This window comes from Zonotrichia albicollis, chromosome 12 (genome assembly GCF_047830755.1).
Source record: "Zonotrichia albicollis isolate bZonAlb1 chromosome 12, bZonAlb1.hap1, whole genome shotgun sequence".
NCBI lineage: Eukaryota > Metazoa > Chordata > Aves > Passeriformes > Passerellidae > Zonotrichia > Zonotrichia albicollis.
In genome coordinates this window covers 1,643,195-1,656,686 of record NC_133830.1, presented here as the reverse complement: position 1 = coordinate 1,656,686, position 13,492 = coordinate 1,643,195, and the positions used below count along the sequence as shown (strand labels likewise).

The 13,492-nt window shown below is 47.9% G+C and overlaps 1 protein-coding gene across 1 annotated transcript in view; it reads right to left on the bottom strand.

Annotated features, from left to right (window-relative positions):
• The window catches only part of LOC106629547 (uncharacterized), a 121,570-nt gene that overhangs the window by 4,736 nt on the left and 103,342 nt on the right, over positions 1–13,492 (bottom strand). Inside the window, exons 8-9 of the mRNA XM_074550322.1 lie at positions 12,672–13,290; positions 2,804–2,872 (exon numbers count right to left, since the gene is read on the bottom strand). The gene's annotated coding sequence lies outside the window, so the exon portion shown is untranslated. The remainder of the gene's footprint in view (positions 1–2,803; positions 2,873–12,671; positions 13,291–13,492) is intronic.

Sequence of the window (13,492 nt, the reverse complement as noted above, 5' to 3'; positions counted from 1 at the left end):
CAGTTCCGTGCCATAAATTTCCTTGCATATAAACTGATAAGCGTCAGCCAAAATTCAGTGTACGTGGTCTGAAATAGCTCAGGGCCATCTCTTCCACAACAGCATCGTTAAAGCAGCACATCCTGGTGATTCAGGGGGGCTGTTAACTGTGCATTTGATGGCCTAACTTGCCTCATTGTTTGCTCATTAACTTTGTTATCCTCGTTAGTGTCAGCTCCTTGACATTATCCTGTTGGCTCTGGGCTCCCCACGAGGCTCCTGGGCATCTCTTTAACCCAAAGGTGGAACGTTCTCAACTTCAGGGCCCCCTCGTTCCCACTGCCTGCTTTTCTGTGGGAAGGAAACTCGGTGATGTTCAATCAAACCAAGCTCAGTGGCCTCTGGCTCTGTTTGGAGGGAGACGTTTTTATCTGTGGGAATAGCACCCAATTCCAGCCAAATCCAACAAATGCAGTTTGAGTTCCTCCTCCCCATCCCTCTCCAGCTTCCTGATGGGTTCGTGCCTTGGGATCTGCAGGAGGGGCAGCACAAGGAACCAGGCCCTGTGACATTCACATTTCCTGAACAGAGAGAGACAATTCTCTCTCAGGATTTTTCCTGGAGAAGCAGAGAAAAGAAGAGAAAACAATTCTTATCTCTATTCTCTGCTCCTGTCGTTTTTGCACATGTGGAATGTGTTATGGAGATTGTTTACCTGAAGGGATTGGTCAGTTGGATTCTGCTGAGGTTGTTTTGTTCCCTTGGCCAAGTGGCTCAAAGCTGAGTCCTGGCTGTCTCAGGCAGTCACAGGTTTTTCTTTAGTGTCTTTTGTATAGTATAGTTCTCTTTAGTATAGTTATAATGTAGTATTAATGTAACATAGTATGGTTTTAATAAAGCAGTTGTTCAGCCTTCTGAATCATGGAGTCAGATGCCAATTGTGAGAAATTGCTCCTCACTTGTCATAGTTTAGGAAGGTTTATTAAACCTTATCAAAAATACAACAGAAGCCTGAATAAAGAAAAAAGGTTACAGCACTGGGAGCAAAAGGTTTTCCCTGCCATGTGCTCAGCCCCCTCACAATGGAGGTTTTCCCTTTTTAACCCTTTAACCCCTCCCAAAGTTCTGTCCATCAGCCCCTTCTTCACTGTCCAGTGGTGGAGATCTCTTCCTCAAATCCTGATTAAAGGTCAGATATTCCACAGTGACAAGCCAGCCCTCCCAGCTGTCCCTTGATAACCATGTGAGGGGTACAACATCACTATAAATCTTAAACTTTTCTTAACTTATATCCATGATATTTATGTGTTAATTGTGAGAATCAATCCTCACATTACTCATCTATCACACAATCATTCCCAGACGTCGGGGTCACACTGAACTCAGTAATGCCCCGCAATTCCCAATTCCACCTCCCACCCAGAAACCCTGCCCAGTTTGGGCTCAGCTCTGCCTTCCCTCTGCCCTTTCATCTCCCGGCTCATTCCAGAGGCCCCACACGAGGGGAGAGCGGAGCAGTCCCCCCGATTTGCCCATCCCATCTCCCTTCAAGCATTCCCAGCTCCGTGCCAGACCAGCCCGGGCTGCAGCACTGAGGAATAAGGAGGGCACAGATCAGAGGTGCAGGGATGGCACATGACCAGAGCCTGCTCACTACGAGCTGCTGGGCATTTCATTTTGGAATAACCCACGTCCAGGTTAGCGAAGCAGAACCTGATCATAATAATTATGTCACTTTTTGTTTTCATAGGAAGAAATTAATAAGTTGTTCGACTTCAGCAGAACTATTCTGAATTGATCCAAATATGAGAAGTGACTCTCAGTGTTGTGTACTAGTGCAGCCCCCACAGAGAAAAATGCAATTGCTGTAAAAATATCAATTTTATCAGGTAGCTCGAGCCTCTGGGGTCTGCCTGCATTCCCCACCCCAGTAACTGAGAGCAGGAACAGCTCTGAATGTGCTTGTTAAGTGGGCCTGATCAATACAAATCTATTTCTCAATTAAGTAGAAGATCCTGGTGTATGTGTATTGCCTGCAGGCCAAAAGAGTTCAGAGCAAAACTGGATTCCAGAACACAAAGTTGTGTTGTTTTTGCTCTGTCTTTTAAATGAGCTTTACCAGCATGCAACTGCAATCCTTGTGAACTCTGCAGATTAAATTTCCTTGCAGTAATGACCACTAGGAATTAGTGAAATGTTAATCTTCCCACCTGCTGTGTATGATTATACACGAGTCTAATCAACCTGATTACAAAAGAAAGTAATTTCTGCTTTTACAGGGTTTTTGTTGTTGTTGTCTGCTTTAGTTCTTCCTGAGGAGCTGTGAAATTCCTTACCCTGTATTTTAAAGCAAAAATAATGATGAAATTAAAATGTGTAAAGGGGAGCAATGGGGGCTGATAGTAATTGCTTTACAAGAGATACAGTAATTGATGCTCTGAGGATTTATTTGAAAGCATGGAAGTGAATTAGGAACCTGCTTTATCTGGATTTGCTCGCTCTGATGAAGTCACTGCGTCTTTGTGTCTTGGTTTTCAGCTAAACTCTTCTTAATGAGAATGCTAATAATTACAGTGGCACTAAATTGTTTTAGGGACACAGGAGGATGGGACCCACATTTTAATGTCATTTAAAGCCACAGCCACCTTTCTGCTGCCAGCCCTGAAGGAGGAAATGCACCTGAATCCATCAGAGATTGGATCCATCCAACTCCTTCAAAATTCCAGCCATATCCAGACATGTGGGTGATTGTAAAGATAAGCTAAAAATCTACATCTGATTGTATTTCTTGGCTTAAAGGTTTGTTAAGGCTGGACCCACCCACCTTGGGAGCAGGTACTGCAACACAGAGGCTTTCCAAGTGAGAAATCCAGGAAAATGAGCGTACAGACACCTGAAAATACAAGGAATGTAGGGTAAGCCACAGCAAATGTTATCCTGCTTTGTGCAGCAGCCAAAGCCAGCTTCCTGAGCAGCCACACACCCCAGAACACCTGAACTCCACCCCCTGCAGATGGAAACACCTGGGATAACCCCAGGATTCAAAACCATAATATCCATCTGACCAATTTATGGCTGCCAGTGATCCAGAACCATTCCAGACCTGCTGGGCACCTCTGCACAGGCAGGTTTAGCAATGCCAGAGCAGTGAGATGCCAAATGTGCCCCCAGTGCTGGGGTCTCCATGGTGACAGCGTGTGTCACATCCCTGAGCCACCTGAGTGATCACTGCCATCCTTTCATCTGATCCTCACTTTTCATCTCTGCCCTGAGCGCACCGGGCTCCTAATGGAGAGGAATTGACAAACATCCTCATATTCCTTAGAGGAAAAGCAATTTTTTTTCTCATCTACACTCCTGCAACTTAATTCAAGTAGCAGCTTTTGCAGGAAGAGCTGCTTGGGGAAGTCAGGAATTTGCCTTTGATACACACACACAGAGCCAGCTGTAAGCTGGGCAGGAGGATGGCAAAAACCACCTTGCTAAAACATCCACAAAAATCTCTAAAGAAGCCTCTTTCTCCAAACCTGGGGCATCCCAGCTCTCCCTCACCCCCAGTTCTCCCCAGCCCCACTTCTCCCAGTGCAGAAATCCCAGAGATCACCTCTGCTCTTCCTCATTTCTGGCTGTGGCACAGACAATGAGCCCAGGGGTGGCTGAACCCAGGCCCTCCAGGAGCTGCAGTCTGGAGAAAAATCCTCCTGGACGCCCAAGCAATGTGTCACCCAGCCTGTGCAGGAGTTGTGGATGGGGATTTTGGAGGGAGCCACAGCCACAGCTCAGCCCAGCCAGAATTTCCTGGGCTGTGCCATTGTTACTCCCTCTCCCTCCTCCTCGTGCTCTCTAACTCTGCTTTTAGGAAAGATGAACATTCCCAGCTTGGCTCGTTAAAATCTTCAATACCTCCAACAATCTGGGTTCTCTCACACTTTGGGTTGTACAGGAATATCCCTGGGAGAGGAACCCCCAGGCTGGAAGGGAATTTTGGAGATGGGAGACCCATAACCCAGCCAGGGCACCCAGCAAGCTCAGCAGTGTGAGGCACTGTGGTGTGACAGAAACAAAGCCCATTCCAGTGGGGTTATCAGCTGCAAAACTGCTCCTGAGATCCCGAGGGCAGCCTTGGTGACTGTGACATTTGGGGGAGCAGGACGGATTGCTGTGCACCCACCCCCCAAAGCTGCATTTTGGGGTTTAATCTGTTTCTTATTGGAGAAATAAATCCAAGAGATCACTGAAGTGCTGTTCCCAGCCCTCTGCAGTCCCCTGCTCCCCTCCCAGCACAGTCCCCGTTATCAAACACCTGGGAGGGGATTTCAAAGGAACTCTTCATCTCATTTCGTACATTAGTGCCAAGTTTAGCTTCTGTAGGTAACAGTTTCTGTTTCAACTAATAAAGAGGTATGTTTAGAATCTCAGGGGCACACTCTCTGCTCATTTGAAACAAATGAGGATTATATAAGGAGGAACAGGAGCTACAAATAGGATTCATGAAATTAATTGGCTGTGAGCTGCAGTGGTGTGGAGCCACTAAAGGTGACGAGTGGCCACAGCGTGTCCTTCCCCTGGGACAGCAGGGCCAGGCTGGAGCACTCAGGGTTTGGCTCCTGCAGAGCCCTGGCACCACTGCCACCCCTGCCACCCCTGCCAGCTCCCCAGGGCTCCCCGGGCTCCACCTTGTCCCGTTTGTGCTGCCCCAGAGCAGCTCTGCCTGCCAAAAGGGGCAGGGATGCTGCAGCAGAGCATGGAGCTTCTGCACCTGCAGGGACCCCCCCATGGCTCCTGATGGGCCCCAAACCCCAGCTCTGCCTCAGCAGGCACACAAAGTGCCATCCACACTTTACCTGGCCACCAGTGCCAGCCCAGTGCCAGAATTCTGTGCACAGACCCAGGGCTGCCTGTGCCTGCTCCCCCTGCTCCTCCCAGCCCAGCACACAGTGCTCCATGCACTGATCCTAAATGCTACAATCCAACAAAATGCTGCAAAATCCATCTCTGGGACTCCTGGCAGGAGCCTGTCTGCTCCAGGGATGCTCCAGGACAGGGACAGGGCAGGGGTTTCTCCACTGACCCTCCCCCTTGCAGTCCCTTACTACCGGATCACTTCCAGCTGGAATTCCAGGATCATTCCACCCTGCAGTGCCCAATGCAGAACTGCAGCTGAATCCCTGTAGTTGCACCTAAAGCACCCCTTATTTCTGTACATGTAAATCTTCTGAAATAGCTCGCACATGTTCTCCCATCCCAGAGTTGTCTTCAGCCAGAGAGCACCGAGCTAAGAGCATTCAATCCAGTCCCCATCACATAACCCAACCTGAGTTAGGCTCTGAGTGTCCTTTCAATTGCAAAGCATTGGAAAAACTCACCCTGAGCAGTGCCATATAAACAGAAAATATACATACATTAATATATATTTATATAAACATAAATATATGTAAATATAAAAAAAATATAAAAAAATATATAAATGTAAAAATATAAAAATTGTATATATAAAGCATATAAATATATTAAAAATATCTATAAATATATCTGTAAATATATAAATATATAAATATACATTTATAAATAAATATATAAAATATATAAATACATTTTTATAGAAATATAGAAATATAGAAATAGCTCCAGGAAGCTGCTGCAGGAGCTCTGCAGAGGAGCAGGACCTCCTGCACAGCTCTGAACAGGCAGCCCTGGATGGGTTCCCCTGATGTGTCCACACACAGACTCCAGAATCAGCCAGCACTTCAAATAAATGAAAATAAAACTTCTCCTGCCCCTAATTATTAACAGCAGTACTGTTGGAAGCTCCTGGTGTTTCTGAGGGCTGCCCTGCATTCCCACACTGTGTGGTGCTGGAGGAGCCCCCAGAGCCCCCCACCCACCCTGCCTGGGCTCTGTGGGGCTGCTCACACCCAGATTTAGGAGCAGCAGTGACAATGCAATACATTTTCCACAGGAACTGTGCTGTGCATGTGTTTTTTAGGTTATCCCACAGCACGAGCTAAGATTAAAATCTCCCTCTGGATTTCGGTGTCTGGGAGTCTCACAGCTCTCCAGACATTTCTTCTATTTAAAGAGAGCCCTGTCCCTGTGGATGCTGCTCTGTTCTCAGGTGTCAGCTGCTCCTCAGAGCCACCCCTGTCACCGTGAGACTTTCTGAAAGATCCTCTTTGCCCAGGATTTCCTCCAAGAGCCCAGAGCCCTGACTGCCCCACGCCAGGGCCTGAATTCCCATCCCAGCTGTGGAACCGTGTCCAAACTGACACAAAGCAGCACGTGGCACCTAAAATTCACCTGAACACCCTGTGCACTCCCTCCCCCAAAGCAGGTGACCCATTTCCCACACATTTGGTTGGATCATTTCATTTTCCAGCCCTTCCTCCTGGAGGGCACAGCAACTTTTCCTGCAGAAATGGGCTTGGTCTGCAGCCACCTGAGCAGAGCCATGGAACCTCTCCCTCTGCCCCACCTGAGCTTCTGGCACCATCCCTGAGTGTTTGGAGAGCCCAGGATCTGCTCCAGAGCAAAGGCAGCAGAGCCTCTCCACACACAGAGCCCTGCTCAAACACATTTATGGGCTCTGAACGTGTGTTTTCAGCTGGAACCTCAGAGCCAAGTGCAGGGCGTTTATCTGGGGCTAACAAAAGCCTCGTGGTACTTCCTAGATAGAATGAAGCCCGAGTTTAGCAATTATTCATAGCCTCACACACATTCTAGCTGACTTGGCAGACTGGAGCTAATTGGGTTTACAGTAGAGTGAAGCTTTGATTGAAGTGCCTCGCTTAAAAAAAAAAAAAAATATTCCACATCCCCCCACACCCCTGCTAACATTACTCTGGAGCATGTAAAACAACCACCCCACATCTTAGCAAAGGAGAAACGCAGGGATTTTTATTGCTTTACCAAGCAAAGACCCACAAGTGAATAATCCTGAATGTTTGATGTGCTGTATTCCGATCCATAATTCAGTGGCGGCACAACGGCTGCGTGTGCCTGACATTTCTGCTTTTGAAGTTCACGAAACCCCTGCAGTCACCAAGGGGAGGGATCCTGCCTGGGGAGCCGAGGTGGGCACTGAACAAAAGGTGGCAAGAAAAAGGTTCCAAAGCTAACGCACAAAAACCTTGGAGAATGTAAATGAATGTAGCCTCGAGTTTACCGAGTAAATAATTCAAATTCTACCCTGGTGATTTATGAAAATAAAAAGACATATTTAATGAGCCCAGCAGGCAGCAGGTGCTTCTGCTTTAACATGTTAAAGGCAAAAATCAAAAGGCAGAAGCTTTTTCCTGTTTCATGGCCACAGTTTAGAATAAAAGCCGTTCCCTGCACTTCAGGGATGTGCTGAGCTCAGCAGTTGTGCTGCTCCTAGGAGGGTCCTTTGAGTGCTCCCATCACCAATTCCACACAGCCACATGGAGAACCCTTCCAGACCTGGGAAGGCCATGGGCAGGGACACCTCCCACCATTCCAGGTGTCCCCAAGGCCCAACCTGGCCTGGGACACTTGAGGGGCCCAGGGGCAGCCCCAGCTGCTGTGGGCACCTGTGCCAGTGAGGGGTTTGTGTCTGGCTCTGTAGGGCTGAGCCACGGCCTTGCAAAGAGTGAAATCCTCTCCTGAGCTTGTTCAGGGCAAGGACAAGAGAGGAGGAGTGACATGGCCAAGGTGGTTTCTGCCTGGAGAGCCTTCCCAGGTGTGTGAGAGCAAATCCCAGGAATGCTCCACAGGCCCCAGGGAAAGGCAGAGAGCTGTTTCCAGCAGAGGAAACCAGCCCTGAGCCTTCCCAGGTGTGTGAGAGCAAATCCCCGGAATGCTCCACAGGCCCCGGAATGCTCCACAGGCCCCAGGGAAAGGCAGAGAGCTGCTTCCAGCAGAGGAAACCAGCCCTGAGCCCTTCCCAGGTGCGCCCCATCCCCAGTGAGCTCCCTCCCTCAATGGGCTGCTGCAGAGGGGTGCCAGGGGACACCTGAGCAGGGGACAGGGACATCCATCACCAGGTGCCACTCCTGACGCTGGGGATGCACGGCCACCCCCCTGTGTCACCCACAGCTGCTGCCATGGCAACTGGAAATCATGAAAAATAAATAAACCCATTTTTATGGCACAACTCACAGAGTGCCTGGCTTCTGCCAGGAGTGTAAATTTGGCCTGTTTGGCTAATTTGATGGGATGCCACGAGTGGGGGCCTGATTTGAAACCACAAGTCATTTTTCTCCTTGGAAGAGTGGATAACTGAGTCTATTAATCCAACAATACATTTAAAGCTGAGTTATTGTGACAAGGGACTTCCATTATCCATTTCATCGAGTTGCAAACTGTCAGAATAAATCTCAGGGGGTTCAGGAAAAAAAGCTGCCTGCCTTTGTTGGCTGTTTTTATATGCCACAACAGTTTAATTTGGTTCACTTTAACTCATGATACTGTACAACTGTACAGGGGGAAGCTCACGGGGAACCTACTACAGAAAATGGCAACTTTATGGTCCTCAAAGTTGTTTTTTTTAAAAGAAGCCAGGACAGTAAAGTTTGACCACCTTGACATTGACTTCAATGACCCTTTTCCATATACATTTCAGGTTTTAACTATAAATAGTTCTCCCTTTGGAATGAACATTTGCAAATCAAAAAGTGCTTTCTTAAAGCTCTGGTTTTATCTTGCAAAACAAATTAACTTAACCAATTAAAACTCTCATAACCAGAAATGAATCAACATAAAGCATTAAAAGGAAACAGGAATATCCAGCTTAAGATGTCAAATTGGAATTCATAAGGTGGGATTCAATTTTAGGGCTCTACCAGTGACTTAACTGCAAGGCAACTCCTTCTCCCACCAGCTCTGCAGATGATGGTAATTCCTAATTATCCTTTATTTGCTTGGTTTCGTAATAGAAGCTGTTCTAGAAGAAAATTATTCATTGATGTAACTGGGAACTGGCCATGAATTTGGGAGGGCAGAAAGGCTGAAGATGCGATGGAGGAGGAGGAGAAGGAAGGGGAAGGAAGGGGAAGGAAGAGGAAGGAAGGGGAAGGAGCCAGTGTCACTCAGGGCCTGAAAAGCAGCGATGGAAAATTCCCAGTGAGTTCCAAGCCCCGTGTGCTCACACCCAGCAGTGAGGGAGGAGGTGGCACCATGCCAGGAGCTACCTGGGGAGTTTGTTTTCCATCTGTCCCCACAGCTGCAGCCCTGGCCAGTCCCCCAGGGGATGGGACCTTTGAGGTTCCTCCTGCAGCACTGACACTTTAACCCCAGGCCTGCACTTGGCTGTCAATTATTCCCCTCGAGTTTCAGTTCAAAGCTGCTGGGAGCTGCAGGAAGCCCAGAGAGAGGAACATGCACAGCAACACCCCCCACACTCTAATTACAGATAAATATTAGTTTTGAGAAGTGAATTTTAAAGGTTTTTAAGCAGTGCTCAACGCTGGCTGTGCTCCCATGCAGAACATGCAGAAGTTTAACACCCAAGTGAACTGGAGGGGAAAAACAAGGGAATCAAACTCAAGAGGGAATCAAACTCCAAGAAATCAAACTCAAGAGTTTCTGGAGGGCAGATAAGCCCTGCTGGGGAGGCAGCAGAGCCCCAGCTCTGGGTCTGGAGTGAGGGGGCATGAATGGCACTGGGGAGGCTCTGCCAGGGCTGTCCTGGGCATTTCCTCTGGTTCTCTGCAGCTCCCTGAGCCAGGGAGCCCAGCCTGGAAGGACACACAGACCTGTGGCTTGCAGCCTTGCAAAGGAAAAGGGGCTGTGCTCTGGGTTGAAATCAGTATTTGGCCAGTCACAGTGCATAAAATATCTCATTTCATGCAGCCAGGGGCAAGGACAAAGGGAAAAAAATCTGTCTTAAAGTCCTTTACATCTTGAATTGATTCTTTACAGAGGATTGGCTAAGAAATAAACATTGTGACTTCAACTGCTTTTGATTCCACCCTCTCAGCACTATTGCTGTGAAACAATGCAAACTCTAATTCCTGCTCTTCCCCAAAGTCATCATTTGGTCTCAGGAGGTGGTCGGCAGCTCAGTACAAAATGTCAGTGTCACAACTTCACAGCTCCAGCCCACTTTTGATCAGATCTGGGGAGTGAGGAGAGATGCAATATGCTCCTTCCTTTACTGTCACCACAGAGTATTCATTAGCTTTAATTATTTTTTGGGTTCTAAGGGGAACCATTAAAAAAATTAATCACAAATGGAAGGAGCAGCAGCCGTATGTGGCCATAAAAAGACAATAAAGCATTTTAGGATCCACATTTGTTATGATTTACACTCCAAACAGGACCAGAGGTAGCATATGGTGATTGCCATAAAGTACATTTATTATAAAAACACAGAGATTTATCTCCCAGCTTGGCTGGGTGCAAGAAGTTACATTTACTTTAACTGATATTCAGATTGTTGTAATACCAGAACTAGTGTGGGGGGAGGTTGTACCAAGCCAAACCTCAGCTTGTTTTTCCTACAAATCCATCCTTGAGCAGGCAGTTTTCCACTGATTCCAGCTGAGCTGCTCAGGCCTGGGTGCAGGAGGGGTTTGGGCACAGGTCAGCTCCTGCTCTGGGGCACCAGAGTGTCACCAGCTCTGGCCCATCTGTGGCGAATTCCAGCCACCTCTGATCCAGCACTGGGCTCCATGTGCCCAAAAGGACCCTCCCATCAGCTCAAGGTTTGCTTTCATTTCAGCATCTCAAGCCCAGGAAATATCTAATTAACAGCGATCAACAGGGTGTTGTTTTTACTGTGAATAAGAGAAATAATATGTACAATTATCCTCTCAGTTTGTTCTTGCTGGCTGAATGCAGGGAGGAACATCAGAAAAAGCAGGAATTTACAGCACAGACACCTCCAAGAAGGTGGCACAATATTATGGGGTGTTCCTGTTAAAATCTGGAAATCATGACATTTTAATATAGTAGAGATGGCCTTTGAGTCCTAGTAAAATATCTGTATTGTGCTAAAATATCTGTAAGTAAAAGAAAAGGGGGAAATATAGTGCTTGAATATCTGTATATCAGCCTTGCCCTGGTAGGTCCCAGTTGTTCTTGATGGGCGGCAGCTGTGATGTCCTTAATTGGGTGGCAGCTGTGGCTAATGAAGGTAACTGGATAAAAGGGGGTGGGCTGGCTGGTCAGGGAGAGCCTTGGAGTAGCCCTGATGAAGAAGCAGGAACAGCACTGCTGTGAGGAGCTGCGTGTGAGAAAACCACCCAGAAGGTGTGGGACTCTGGAAATGTGATAACAGAAATATGAATAACAACATTTTAACATCTTGAGGAAAGAACAGGACACAGCCATTGGGCACACGGTGACCCAGGGCTGGCTGGACCTGCCTGAATGCCAACATCAATCCCTGCTGCAGGCAGAACCCTGCTGGATTTCCATCCTGACACCCACCAGGGCAGAGGCTCAGGGCACAGCCAAGTTCTGCTCCCAGGGGCTCTGAAGTGAATTTTGAACTCAGCACTAATGGACTCAATATGGAACTGCCTCAATAAATAACCAGAAATAAAGGAGTGCTGGGTGGCAGTGACCTCTCCTCCTTTATTTACTGTCCAATTCAATATCTTTAATTCTCCCAGCGCAGTCCAGAGCAACCCACACCAATGTCCCTAAATGTCAGCAGGGGCACAATCCCTGCAGGCAGGAGGAGGAGGCTGGGGCAGGGCTGGTTTTGGGGAGGCAAAGCCAAGGCTGAGAGCAGGGACAGGGAGTGTCTCACCCCTGCCCGTGGTTCAGGATGAAACCATCGCTTCTTCTGGTTCTTTTTCTGAAAAACACTGTTTTTTGTTTTTTTTTTTTTTTTGTTTGTTTGTTTTTTTTAATAAAAGTTCCAGTGCGGGTGTTCCCCTGACAGCCCCTGAGCTGCTCCCCCTGGCTCTGCAGCCTCCTCCTTTCCCTCTCCAGTCTGGTCGTGTTTGAAGTCTGGGAGACAGAAAGGTCAGAGTTGTAAAATAGCTGCGGTCTCCTCCTCCTTCCCTTCCCTGCAGCTCAAGGGAATGCAAGGACTGAGCTTCCAGTTCCTCTGAAGGAAAGGTAATTGTTGTGCTCACCCTTTCCAGAGAGGCAGGAGCCACATTCCACCCCACAGCCAACCTCCCCTTGTCCTGCACTGAACTTCTTCATGCTCAGGGCTGCTGACACTCAGCTGCAGACAGAATAATGGATAGAGCTAAAAAAAATCACTTATAGCCTCTCCTCCAAAAAAACCCTTCACAGACAGACAAACCAACAAAAGACCTTCCTTAAAAATGGTCAAAGTCACCACCAGGAAAAGCTGAGGATGAGCAGCATTTCCTTCAGACCACAGCTGCTGCTCCTGGGAAGCTCCTGCCTGGTGCCAGCACAGACCCAGCCCTGGAACACACAGGGAATGGCCCAGGCTGACAGGGATCCCTGTCTCCAGTGCATTCCAGGGCCTGTGGAGAGCAGGGAGTGACAGCATTGGGGTATTTATTTCAATTAAGTAGTATAAAGCATTGGATCTAAACAGAGCTGAAGGCAAGGGATTTGGTTATTTAGAATTATCCTGCCTCAGAATTACACTGCCTCTATAGTTCTATATTGTACTCAGACATTATATGGAATTAGTCACAACAGGGAGAAAGAATCAATCAGTCCTGGCTAAGGAATTGAGATAATAATGACTCATTTGACGAGATTGCTCTGGAAAATTAATAATGACGGCGGTAATTACTGACCTGGGATGGCTGCAGTGCTCATTATTCTCATTTTGCTCCTTTGAATGTTAAGTATCATAAAGACATTTGTTGGGGAGTTTTGTCTGCAGCTTTTTATCACAGCAAGGGCTCAGAGGTCCGAGGTGTTACCCTCCCTGGACAGCACTCCAAACCGCAATGCTTGATCTATGGAATATAAAACATTGGTTATTAAGGGTTAATAACCTGTGCCACCTCTGCAGCCTTTGCTCACCTGCATCCAGGAGCTGCCCTGCTCCTCTGGGAAGTGCTTCACAAAGATCTCCCTGTTTCACAAGCTGCTTTATTACTCCAGGGCCAGAGAGCTGGCGCTGAGAACAGCTGAAATTGGCTCCTTTTCCAGCCCCAGAGCAGCAGCTCCTCCCCAGCAGCAGTGATGCCAGGCCAGGACCCATCTCCAGCTCATCCAGGGCACCTCGGGATGGGAAATGTGCTCTGGCACACCCACGGGGAGAGAGTGGCTCTGAAGAGCCAGGGGTGAGTAACAAGGAGGCAGCTGAGCTCTCCAGCAGCTGCACACCCCCAGAGTGCCTGCAGGACTTGTGGTGATTGAAGAGGCTCTGCAGAGGGTTCCCCTTCTGCTGAGCAGCAAGGGAAGGTCCTGGAACAGGCAGGAGAAGGAAAAGGAAGATTTCATTAATGTTGAAATAAATTTCCAATTTTCGGAACAAGGCTGAGGTTTCTCATCCCCTGGACTGAGGAGTTTTGAGCCCTTCTTCAGCTTTACCAATTATTCTCATTTCTCTGCCAAATTCTTTTTCCCCAAATGGCTTTTGGCCCGGCCCATTGCTGCACCTGGAGGA